We start from the raw sequence: 13,182 nt of genomic DNA, 5'->3' as shown, positions 1-13,182 counted from the left end.
ACATTCTATTTATCCGGACCCAACCCATATATCCTCACTAAAATAAAAATCAGCCCGACCTTTTGGCGAACAACATGGTAATCTACACTAATAACTCACCGCCAAGAAAACATCTAACATCTATTTGAGAAGAGGCGTTATACTTTCAAGGCAACGTTGGGTTAGGTCAGTCTCAGCCATATTAATCATTTCGTATTAACTTTAAATAAATTTGCAAGGGATAACTCAATAATTCAAAAAGAATTGTACATCCCACATATTGCAAAAGGTTCGACAAAGAATTTATGGGTAGTTCCCCGGCCTTAATTCCATGTAAATGTTCATCATACTTATAATTTTTCCAGTTCCAGAAATTGCAACAGTCCCATCTTCGAAGTTATAGGGATCCATCGACGTCGGTAATTTCCTGATGCACAGTCTTGTTTTGTTTATCTGGATAATAAATCACATTTGTCTCATATGACTGAATTACGGTTGTCAAATATACATATCCGACTGATCGTAAATTCTACTTCCACAGTGCCAGTGTTCATAAATTCGTACGGTTGTGCATCTTGTGCCCCGATAAATCAACGAATGCATAATCGAAGCAAACAGTTCTAACACCGTGTTCGTCTACGTTACGAAATTTACACCTGGGCATGTTTTGTTTTTTGGCTTTAGGGCCTTGCATACTTTTGCAATACGGATTTCAATGATATTTTACACTTTAATGCGAATATTTATTTATATATCTTCCTTTAACAAATCGAAACAAAACTGATACAGAGGTTTATGAAGGCTAAGTAAAAGATATCAATCTGAAATGTCAGTAATAACTATAGCATTTAATTTTTAAAATAATCACTGAACTGTGAGAACATTTTTTGAGAAAATAAATATGTCAAAAAATACTTTTTAATTTTTAAAAATATTTCTTATGTCAATGACAATAAGTGTATTTATAGAATTCAATTTGAAAAAACAAATTTAACATCATTTCCAGTTGAACCGGAAGTGTACTGGAACTATTTTCATCGTCTTATTGAAGCTGTCTCCAAAATTTCAAACTTTAAATCTCTTTATGTTCTTTATAAACCTTAAATGGATCAGTTAGTGAAATCATCCTGTATATACATATAACATTGTGTTTTCAAAGTAAAAATAGACATTTTAATGAACTGCCTTAATAATCAGGTTAATTAATGCCATTTTGACTAATTGTAACACATCTGTGTGTAACAAATAAATGTTTATTTTACTTTGATTTTATGTTTTGCAAAGCTTTGTGTATTTTTATGGACCAGTTCATCAGTAATTCCAACAACTACATTCCCAATTCAACGCATATTTTTAATGCTTAGTAATAAACTATTTGTCATGAAAAATGCAATAAACACATACATCCATCCTATTTTAAAATACCTATTTTAATTACATTATTACCTGCCATATTTGTTGACATAATTAATGGAATTGTATTTTTACTGATTGTTTATTATCGGTATTACTACAGTAACATTGTATATCGAAATATTTCGAAATTAGCCCAGTTGTTTTCCAAACATCAAATCTGAATTTGTCCTACACCACATTAATTAAAAATCTCACCAACAAAAGGATATTATAATTAGTTTTATTATTACCCACATTGTTTCGCGTTGACCTATAATAATCACTAATTATATGCATCTAAAAAGGAAACTAATGAATTATATTTTCCTTCACACCGTTGCGCAATGCTTCAATTAACAATTTTTAACGGCCTTTACACAGTTTTTAAATTATGAAATGTATCATTATTTGCACGAGTTTACGAAGCTTTTTTAGTATTCCAGTGCATTCAAATTTCCGATTCGCCTTTAATAATTGTTTGTACAGCATAACTGAACAATAAAAGTTCTCCCTTTTAAAATTCATAATATATTTATTATTCAATGTACCGGATTACAGTATGCATGTAGGAGTTGTTCATAAATTTAAATGAGGCTTTTAATATTTTTGTTTATGGCGGTAGACACCTGAAGAACTTTATCAATTTTAAAACTATTTTAAGAGTGTAGCGATTTAGGGTTTTATGGAGTGTCAGCTGTTTTCCTATTTTCAATTAGGTTTTGTTTCGATGTAAATCAACTAAAAACCATTATTAATTATATTTATACAATTAAAATATTTTATTCTGCATAAATAATTTGGAAGTTAGTAGATGATTCTGGCGTAATTTTCATTTAGTTTAATTAGCGTTTACAATTATCCAATATTGAAAACATTTTTAATTCATTTTGTTGTTTATTTGTTTATATGATATCAGAATTCAATTAACTCATATTGAAACGGTTTTTCAAAACATAATTCCCTTCATAAAAGTATTAATTTGACATCCAATTCTCTTTAACCACTTTTATTAACATTTAACAACATGATGCGAAATTTATTTGTGTCCGTTTTATATAAACGTCAAAAAATATCAAGTTAATTTATCAATTATTCTAAAGTAATACAATAATCTTCATTAATAGTAATTTAGCAATCCATTATTAAAATAGTTACTGATATCTGATGAATGAAACTCGAGCTTAAGTCTGTATATTACCGATTTCACTAATACAATGCAAATGCGGAACAACGTTGCTCATTTCCGCTTTGCAAAGATCAGTTCAGTAATTTTCCCTATTTGGCATCTGATGAAACACATAAGAAAATTAGAAACGACTAATCCATTAGGTAATTAAGTCCATATGGAGAATAATGCCAATAATACAGACATTTATGCGAATGTTAGGTATAATCTATTTTTTTGACAATGTTTAGAAAAAAATTGATGGTAGGCAATTTTTTTTTTTTTGATAATAATAATATAATTCTGAAATTCTTAGAATTTTTGAATAAAAATTCATTCAAGTTTTAAAAAATTTTTTGAGAGAAGTATGAAATATTACTATTAAAATTTATAAAATGTAAAAATTTTGAGAAAAATTCAACTATAATTTGATCTGAATTTATGACAAAAACTACACATTTTTTATAGAAAATTAAGCTATGATCTCAAATTTTTGAAATCCCATTCATCTTTACGTCAAAAATTGAACATTGAAGATTAAATTTTATAGACTAAAAGTTTTCAACAAAACAAATGTGTGCTTAGATGCTAAACTTAAAAACTGCAAAATTACATTACGTTTGAAATATTTGTTGCCCAATAAAATGTAAAAAAAGTAAAAGGTTACAAATAAAATATTAACAATACTGGACCAACGTTGTTATCAAATCAAGAATAAGCTAATTTATTCATTATTTAACTATTAGTATTGTAGTCCAATCGTTATGACCAAAATGTCAATTACTCAATTCCATTCTTTCAGCGCACACATCACAAATTCATCGTGTGAACCATTAATAATGTTGTAACTCTAAGTGAAAACATAATTTGCCTTAATTGAATCGTAGACGAGCAATTACTGGCTAAACTTAAAGATACAGTATCATTAGATGTAATTTATGTATTGGCTTATTTTCATAATACCATTATAATTCAGCCAATTTAATCGAACTTGAGATGACTTTTTAATGCGATCCTCTCACACTCTCCATTCGTAAAGAGACCATTGTTATCTACCAGGACGGTTCATAATTTACATCACTTTCGGCCAACCAAATCGGTTAGTTCAAGCGGAACAACTCCCGAAGATACGTTCCAATTCCGAACGGAATTTAAATAAAACGTCAGATTTACACTGCACATTCAGGTTCCTGCTACGGGTTTGTAAACACTCGAATTGAATGTAATCGAGAGACATGAAAGCCGTGCGATAACTTCTTTTATTAGAGTCGCGAAAAAGCAATCTCCGAAATGTAACGTGCCCTTCGAATTTATTCGCTATGAATTAACAGCGGTTCGTTGCCTGCGTTTGGTACCAAGTGGGTTATTTCGTCCGTGTACTTCTTAAAATGTCTTTATGTAACACATCATTACATTATTTTTTTTTTCCTTTCCAAAAACGTAACACTATGGTTTGTTTAACAATGATGCGTGGAATTCTCTCACGTTATTGCGAAATCGCAATTGGCACCAACAAAACCGTAACAAACACCCGACGCAATTACATCGAAAACACATCCTAGCAGTTAACCTTTCAAACCGATTTTTTTTCGATTTAATGGTACGAAGAAAGTCGTTTTCTATGACTATTCATAAAGAATCAATCATCGATTTTTTGATTCAAACACCGTGACGAAAATATATCTCTACAATTTTAATAATATCAAAATCAATCAAGATTTATAGAAAGATTTTTCAAATTATTAGAATAAATAAAGATTACATTGGGCTAAGGAAGGTTACGTTTGGCTAGGCAACATTAGGATATAAATCCTGAATATTTGAAAAATTTAAGATAAAAACTTAATAAATTCAAAATTGAATTTTTAAAAAAATTTCCGATATTCAACTAAGTTTATAGAGAATTATGAAAAAATACAGTTAAAATCCACAGAAAAAATTTTAGAAAAAATTAACTATGGTATCAAGATTTTGAAGCAAAAATCACGAAAATTTATTATATTTTATTAATTTATGAAAAAAATTCCTAATAATTCGTTTCATATTTACATCATAAATTGAACACACAATATACAGTCTTTAGTAAAAAATAAAATTATGATAATAGAAAAAAATTCTTGATTCCCTAAAACGTCTTATAAAATTATTAAATTAATTAAAGAATAAATTAGATTACAATAAATTAGGTTACAATAGATTAGGTTAAATCGTGAGATTTAACTAGGTGAGGTTGCCATAGGTGAAAATACGAAGAAAATCGTTTTCTTCATGTTCATACATTAAATTCTAATCAATATATAAATTGTCTGTGGTAAATAATAAAATTATAATAATAATAAAAAATTCTTGATATCTTTTAAAATTATTTAATTAATTAAAGATTACATTATTTCATAAATCCTGAATATTTGAAAAATTTAATATAAAAACTTAATAAATTTAAAATTTTTTTAAAAATTTTCGATATTTAGCTAACTTTATAAAGAATTATGAAAAATTACAATTAAAATCCACAGAATATGAAAATTTTAGAAAAAATTAACTATGGTATCAAGATTTTGAAGCAAAATCACGAAAATTTATTATATTTTATTAACTTATGAAAAAAATTCCTAATAATTCCTTTCATATTTACATCATAAATTGAACACACAATATACAGTCTTTAGTAAAAAATAAAATTATGATAATAGAAAAAAATTCTTGATTCCCTAAAACGTCTTATAAAATTATTAAATTAATTAAAGAATAAATTAGATTACAATAAATTAGGTTACAATAGATTAGGTTAAATCGTGAGGTTTAACTAGGTGAGGTTGCCATAGGTGAAAATACGAAGAAAATCGTTTTCTTCATGTTCATACATTAAATTCTAATCAATATATAAATTGTCTGTGGTAAATAATAAAATTATAATAATAATAAAAGATTCTTGATATCTTTTAAAATTATTTAATTAATTAAAGATTACACTATTTCATAAATCCTGAATATTTGAAAAATTTAAGATAAAAACTTAATAAATTTAAAATTTATTAAAAATGTTTAAAAAGTTTTCGATATTCAATTAAGTTTAAAGTGAATTATGAAAAATTACAATTAAAATCCATAGAATTTAAAAATTTTAGAAAATAAATAACTATGGTATCAAGATTTTGAAGCAAAAATCACGAAAATTTATTATATTTTATTAACTTATGAAAAAAATTCCTAATAATTCCTTTCATATTTACATAATAAATTGAACACTCAATATATAGTCTTTAGTAAAAAATAAAATTATGATAATAGAAAAAATTCTTGATTCTCTAAAATGTCTTATAAAATTATTAAATTAATTAAAGAATAAATTAGGTTACAATAAATTAGGTTACAATAGATTAGGTTTAACAAGGTGAGGTTACCATAGGTGAAAATACGTGAGGTTAGGCTAGGTTGAATTAGTTTAGGTTGAACAAAGTGACTATAAACCATTTGCGGATATCATATCATTTAAATAAAAAGAATATTGAAAAAAATTTTACCAGACACAATTACACACTTCGAAAACATTTCTTCGAAGTTAATCTTTCAAACTGATTATTTATCGATTTAATGGTTTAATGGTACGAAGAAAACAATTTTCTTTATCTCCACTCATAAAAAATCAATCATCGATTTATTCATTGACTGGACTGCAAAACTGGGTCGACAAACATTACGAAGCTATTCATCATTGTGTTACACTTATTGTGCCATTTGCGCTAAAGTAATCAGTAAATATTACTCAAATCAATCGTAATGTAATTATTCAACATTTGATCGATAAAAAATTGGTCCGTTGCAAAACTAACGTAAGACCAGTGCCATTATGTTAAACCACAATGCTCTGGAGGCACATTTAAAATAAAATTTCCACATTATTCTCCCCAACAAATTCACCATAATTCCGCGTCAGCTTGTACAGTCGTAAGTCACAGGGCGTTATTACGTTAATTTTTTCCGCTTGAGCGTTTTAAAATTCCCCCTCAAAAATCATTGGGATGTGTTTCGCTCATTAAAAATTCGGATAATTGCAGAAGTTGCCTAATAAGCCGTTCCGGAATGAATGATCACTGGAAATCACTTTAATAGGGCTTATTTAACTGCGAATATTTATGCATGGTGTTTTGTAACATCTGTTGTTCTGTTACAGATTTAATTCGCTTTCTAAATGAACACCGCCATTCGGATCCGTTTGTTTTTTAAATAAGTTGTTTTCGTTTTTACGCTTTCGGGAAATTACCATTGCTAAAACATTTAAGTTACTAATAACAGAAGCTAATTATATAATTTAAAGATATTTAAGTTCATCTGATTAAACACAATAAAAATATATTTACATCTTAAATTAAAATAACTCCACTGAAATCTTAATTAATGCAAAAGCTTTAGTAAATATTTTTATTTAAATTAAAATATTTTTTCTTGGTGAGAATCAATAATTTAAAGAAAAATATGTTTCTCAATGAAAGATTTGAAATGGAATTTAATTAAAAATGATCATAAAAATTATAAGATTTCTTTTTATACTTTCTCTTACTATTTACTTGAAAATATATAATTACTTGTAAACACTGCCTAATTGGAATAAATTAATATTAGACTTTTTTATTCATATAAAACAATAAATTAGTTTTGTAGATTTACTTCCAAATAGCTATAATGTATGACATCAACAACCCTGTGACCTAAGCCCTTTTTTCCCCTTTCCTGTGTACATAAAATCTATTACAAAGAAAAATTAAATTCGTTTGTTGTAGGTTTTTATATGAAACATTCCATTGTATACATTTGTCGTTTCTTTTAACTAAAATTAAACATGTCTCGTGTAATGTCAAAAAGATTGCATCCAATTTTTAACAGCTCTTTGTGTCATCTCTGTCATGAGTAATTATTAAGAGCAGGCGAGTTTATTAAGGGCTGCAGACGGATGAAATTCCATTGCAGCGTCTACTGGACACCATTCAGAACTTAATATGGGAATGGCTTAATTGACGAGGGACGTTAAGTTACCGTCTTGTCTAGGTATGATTTATGGCACCATCAACATATATGAATATAATAATAACGTGAGGGGTGCCAACAAATCATTGCAGATTAGCGTCGCCTTGCACCGAAGAAGATCAGCTATTATTAATTGCTCCAGGAGGCAAGTTGTAGTGTGACAGGGCGGTAAGGCGAGAACAATAAGGAACATTATCGAATTTAGCTGCCCCTGTTTGTACTATCAGACATTTATTACAATAGCCTTTGTTTATCCTAACCCAACTTATTGCTGAACTACAAGACCATCGAAATTATTTATTGCGTATTCCCTTGTACACGAGGTCTACCATTAAAGTGACTAATGGATTTAACATTTTGAAATAACTGGGCCCATTGTAAAGGTTGTTCCACTCAAATGACTTCTGTAATCCCTGTTTTAAGAATTTCTGAAAACGGTTCAACTTGGCTCGTTTTTGATTTATGTCAGTCGAAACGATACTTGGATGCACGTTTTTGTTTATGGCGTGGTATTATAAGGTAAACAAATGGTTATTACCATTTAAGGCTTTTCCTATCTTTCTGTATACTGTACGTCGATTTCAAATACTGAATATTTTTCCTTTTACTGATTTCAAATTTATTACTATTTTCTATTTAAATGTTATTACCATATGGGCATTTTAAGTTAGTTTAATAACTATATAGAAATATCTCTTGAAAAATGTGAACGAACAACTTTTTCTCTGGATATAAATGTAAATGTTATTTCAAAATTAAAATATAAAATTAAAATTTGTCATTTTAAAATGTTTAATGAATTTTTCCTTAAATCTGAAAGAATTTCACTAATTTCATAACAACATATTTATTATTCTTAAAACATGCCAAAAAGTGCATGTACCATTCTGATCACATATTTAAAACAGCAAATTTTTAAGTAATAGCATTACTCATAATTATTCCAGTAATATTTCGAAATCAGTTAACGCTTGACATTGAATTTGACCTTAATGTTTTTTAACAATTATTAAACAAACGTGAATTTTATACAAAAAAATGATCAATTATTACATTCTTTTGTTAAGCATTCTCATCCTATTCCCCAACAAGTAATTTCGCAGCCATAACAATATGATTTTGTCACGGTTTCATAATTGTTATTTTTCCATCTCATTAGTGGATTAAAGTCCCCAAACTTGATATAATTGTGAGATTAATTACGATTTTACGGTTCTAAAAATACACATTGTTGTGTAATCTTGTATATTAGCTTTGTTATGCTGCAAATGGATGTTTCTGGTTTTGTCGTTCAAACAAACAAACAAAGATTTTAATGTAAATTAAAGCAAACTTGACTTTTAATATTCTTTATGCCAAGATAATTATTTATTTTGTTAAAGTTAAATACATTCTAGGTAGAAATGTAACAATGGCAAAAAATATGTACCTCAACAATAAACATATCAGAAAAATTCTAGGTTTATTAAAAAGTTTTTTTAAAATTATTAGGTTACATAAGAGACTTTTATTAGAAAAAATAAGACTAAGATAGGTTAGTTTTTTATATTAGGTTAGATCATGTGACTTATACACGAAACTTCCTTTAAAAAGCATTTAAATAAAAAAACTATTGACGAAAAAATATTCACAGACAATTAATAAAAATCATAAAACTTATTATTTATATAAAAATATAAAATTATTTTGAAATAATAATAATAACAATGTTTATTTCCAATAGTTATAAACCATTTACAGGAAACATAGAAATATAATAATGACATAAATATCAGTATACATATACAAAATAACAATAATAAAAATAATTAAGGAAACTAAAATAAAATGTGAAAATTTTCAAAAATACACTTAATTATATCAGATAAGGAATCCGCAAAAATGTCACAGTGCTGATGGAATTTATTGAAATACTTAGTAGTATCTTAAAATTATTAGTTTATATAAAATATACTCTGGATTAGAAGAAACTAGACTATGCTAGAATAGGTTAAGAAGGATTAGGATAGGTCGGGTAAGAATACCTAACATTTCTCGTAATTGAAAAATCATTTAAATATAAAATTATTGATAAAAATTCATAACTTTCAGTTACTGTCAAATGAAAATCTTAAAAATTAAAATTATGAAACAAAATTTGATTAAATCAAATAATTGTTATTATTAATTTCTTTTTTTTATTTACATGAAGATTTAAATTAATTTAAAACATTTTAATTGTCTCTAAAATAATTAAGTTGTATAAAGTAGAATAAATAAATCTTAGATTAAGTTAAATCAAGCAAAAATACACAAAAAATAATTTTATTTACTGAAAATTAAATTCATAAAACATATTCATTACCATTTTTCCTTATTATTTAAATAAAAACATAAAATTTCTTAAAAAATACATAAAAGTATCTTAAAATTATTAGGATATATAAAATTAGACTAAGATAAGTTAAACAAGATTAGGTTAGGTTAAATTCAATTAGAATAGGATAGGTCGGGTGAGAATACCCATAATTTCCTGTAATTTAAAAACCATTTATAATGTAACAAAAAATTATCGATAAAAATTATCATTTCGGTTAATTTCAAATGAAAATCGATTATATCAATTAATCTGAGTAATCCTTTTTTATTATCTCTTAGTATTTAAATAAAAATTTAAAGTTATATTGATGCATTTAGAGGTTTCTTAAAATTATTTGTATTACATGAAGGTACACATTTTAGGCTAAATTAGAAAAGGTTTAATATTAAGTTCAGTCAGAGTAAAAATTTCTTGTAATTTAATTAAAAAATTATTGATAAAAATTATCATTACTGTAAAATGAAAATCATAAAAATCACAATTATGAAACAAACAATTAAAAAATAATAAAAATTGTCATTTTCAAACACTGCAAAATAAAAATCCTTGAAATTATGAGAATTATTAATACTTAATTATTTATAATATTTTTAACATCACATTCAGTAAAAAATGTATGTTGCAATACCTACAACAACAACTTTTTTAACAAACACAATCAGTAAATTACCAAACATCCAAAAACTATTTTTAATTTGCCAAGTGCCAAACCAAATTTGTATGATCCAATTCGATTTAAAACTACAAACGCGTTTGTGTAGCTGTCAACATAAAACTGAATAATTTCACTCATTGCACGATCGACGAAAGAAAACCATTAAACTGTCAATGTTTAGAAACTGAAATTGAGTAATAAAACATTTTATTATATAAAGTACACATGTTTTTTCGCTCTAGTAATTTTATTTACTTTGCCCACGTTATCTCAATTCCGATCTGGGAAATGTGCGGTAGCTAATATTGCGGATTACCGTTGTTTAATTTTAAATAGTTAATGAGGCAATTTTTTGCACGACACTTCGTCCAACTAATAATTTCGATTACAATCGATCGTATTAAATGTGTGTCGCGTTAAACGTGATTAAAGAAAAAAGTTAAGAAAGTTCATGTTGAATAGGTAGGTGTTGCGTATGAGGCCATTTAACGATTTTTTTTTTTCGGTTAACAATTAAATTTATTACTTACCAATGCAATTTCCAACGATATTCTGCAACAAAAAAAAAACACGTCTGTATAAATAGATGTCATTACAATGCAAAATAGCTTCACGCTCCATTTGGTCGGCGTTTTGACATGCAACGGGCAATTTGACGCCTTTTGTACCAAAATATTTTGTAAATGCGCGTTTATTGACCCAAATTAAGGAAATAACACTAATTTAAACGTGGTGTGTGGATAAATTGCGTTTCGGAATTTTTATCTTCGCAACGAAATGACTGTAAATCTTATCGGGATCCGCTTAAAGTTAAACGATAAATTCTTAAGCAAGAAAATAAATTACTTGCTTTAGCTCCGTATAGTGGAACATATTTAAATATTGTTTGCTTCATAGGTGAATTTTATTAATTGTGTTAAATGCGGCTATAAAAGCTAATAAATACCAGTGATAAAACTAAACATTTATGGGTCAATTTAATTATTGGACAATGAATTTTAATAACATGCTAATAATAGTGGAAAGTGTCCATTATCTTTTATGATGAAGCTGTTCAGATTGTTTTTGAAACATCACTAAACGATTATGGTCATCCCATAAACATTGTGATAATGTACATTCACCCAATCACCGTTAATTTCTGAAGTTTATATATTAACTTTTGCATTTTACTGTAATTTTAAAATGGGCTTGTGTATATTTAATTGGATATCATGGAAAATTTTTATTGAAATCATGGTATATTTATATTTATATTTAAAAATAAAAGGTTTTAATATTTAACTGTTCTGTTATCTAGTTTATTAACATTTTATACAATAATATCCAACAAATGTGAAATGATAAAAATTAAACATAAAAAATTAATAAAATTTAAATTCCGTGAAAATAACATATATTTATTATGAAACTAAAGTGTAAAAGGTTATACATATATTATTTCCTTTCCATTCCCTTCCTTTATAATAATTATTAAATTAGTAGATGGATTTCTGGAACAACTGAGTAAACTACGGTTTAATTTATTTGATTATTAATTACATTTTATTTTATATTTTTATTTACTAATATTTACAAGAAATTAATTAGCGATTTAGTGTTAAATTTGTGGGCATTAAATCTGAAATATCTCAAATACATTTTCTTTTGAAGGGACTGTATTTTCTTCAGGAGATACTTTAGAAAAATATTATTTAGATAATTTAATAAATTGATATTTTATATAAATTATGATATTAAATTTTTATATTTTAATAAAATATTGGACAATCAAATAAGAATATATTTTTGATAAATCTTCAAATAGATATTTAAATTACTTCGTTAATAAACATAAAAACTAAATATAATTTATTTAAAATAAATATATTAATTTGTAAATCAAATTCCTGTATTTCTTAATTAGTCATAATTTTATTTATTTAATATAATAATGTTAATTATGATAATTAAGATTAAATAATTCCATCTATCAAACGTTTTGGCACCCTGTCGCAGCATTATTATAATTAGCAACTCCCAATTTGGAATCGGTATTAATTGAAAATCTAATTTTGGAACACACATCAAGAAAATTAGCATTTAACTTCCGCCTGGTGCTTCTGCTTTGTCCTGCAAGGGATCGTCATCTTAAGACATTGCATAATAACATCCTTCTTCTGCTTAAAGAATATTAAACACCGCCAGGTTATTGATCAACATTGAACGTACATCATTAAAGTGATACATGACCGTATTACATTACACTAATAGAATAACCGTTACCATCAGGGTCAGGATACGTTGCCGAAACATCTTCCTGAAATCGATACAATTGCGTGAACATGCGAACGGATTAACGAGCGCTTTGTTCAACGGATACCTTGGATAAATGCCCGCGATAGTCACCATTGCCCTTTAACGGAAACAAACGGTTACCTTGGCGGCATTAGTCGCACATCCCTTTCTAATATAAGTCACGGGGCTAAGTTGACAATATGTTTCAATCTCACGATACTCACGCTTTATTGCACGGGATTGCCGCCAACGTGCATGCACGCCGGGACCTTCAACTTTAGCGTCGACGAAAAAAATGTGCAAGTCCATTGAAAAGTTCGACCCAGT

The 13,182-nt window shown here is 26.9% G+C and overlaps 1 protein-coding gene across 4 annotated transcripts in view; it reads right to left on the bottom strand.

Annotated features, from left to right (window-relative positions):
• LOC109601708 (uncharacterized) overlaps window positions 1-13,182 on the bottom strand; it is a 115,475-nt gene that overhangs the window by 60,375 nt on the left and 41,918 nt on the right. For 3 of the 4 annotated variants that reach the window (XM_049969755.1, XM_049969754.1, XM_049969757.1), the window contains one exon: window positions 11,109-11,130. The exons of the other annotated variant lie outside the window; for it this stretch is intronic. The gene's annotated coding sequence lies outside the window, so the exon portion shown is untranslated. The remainder of the gene's footprint in view (window positions 1-11,108; window positions 11,131-13,182) is intronic. 4 annotated transcript variants of the gene reach the window in all.

This window comes from Aethina tumida, chromosome 7 (genome assembly GCF_024364675.1).
Source record: "Aethina tumida isolate Nest 87 chromosome 7, icAetTumi1.1, whole genome shotgun sequence".
NCBI lineage: Eukaryota > Metazoa > Arthropoda > Insecta > Coleoptera > Nitidulidae > Aethina > Aethina tumida.
The sequence above is the reverse complement of the archived record's forward strand: the minus strand, read 5'-3'. Positions and strand labels throughout refer to the sequence as shown.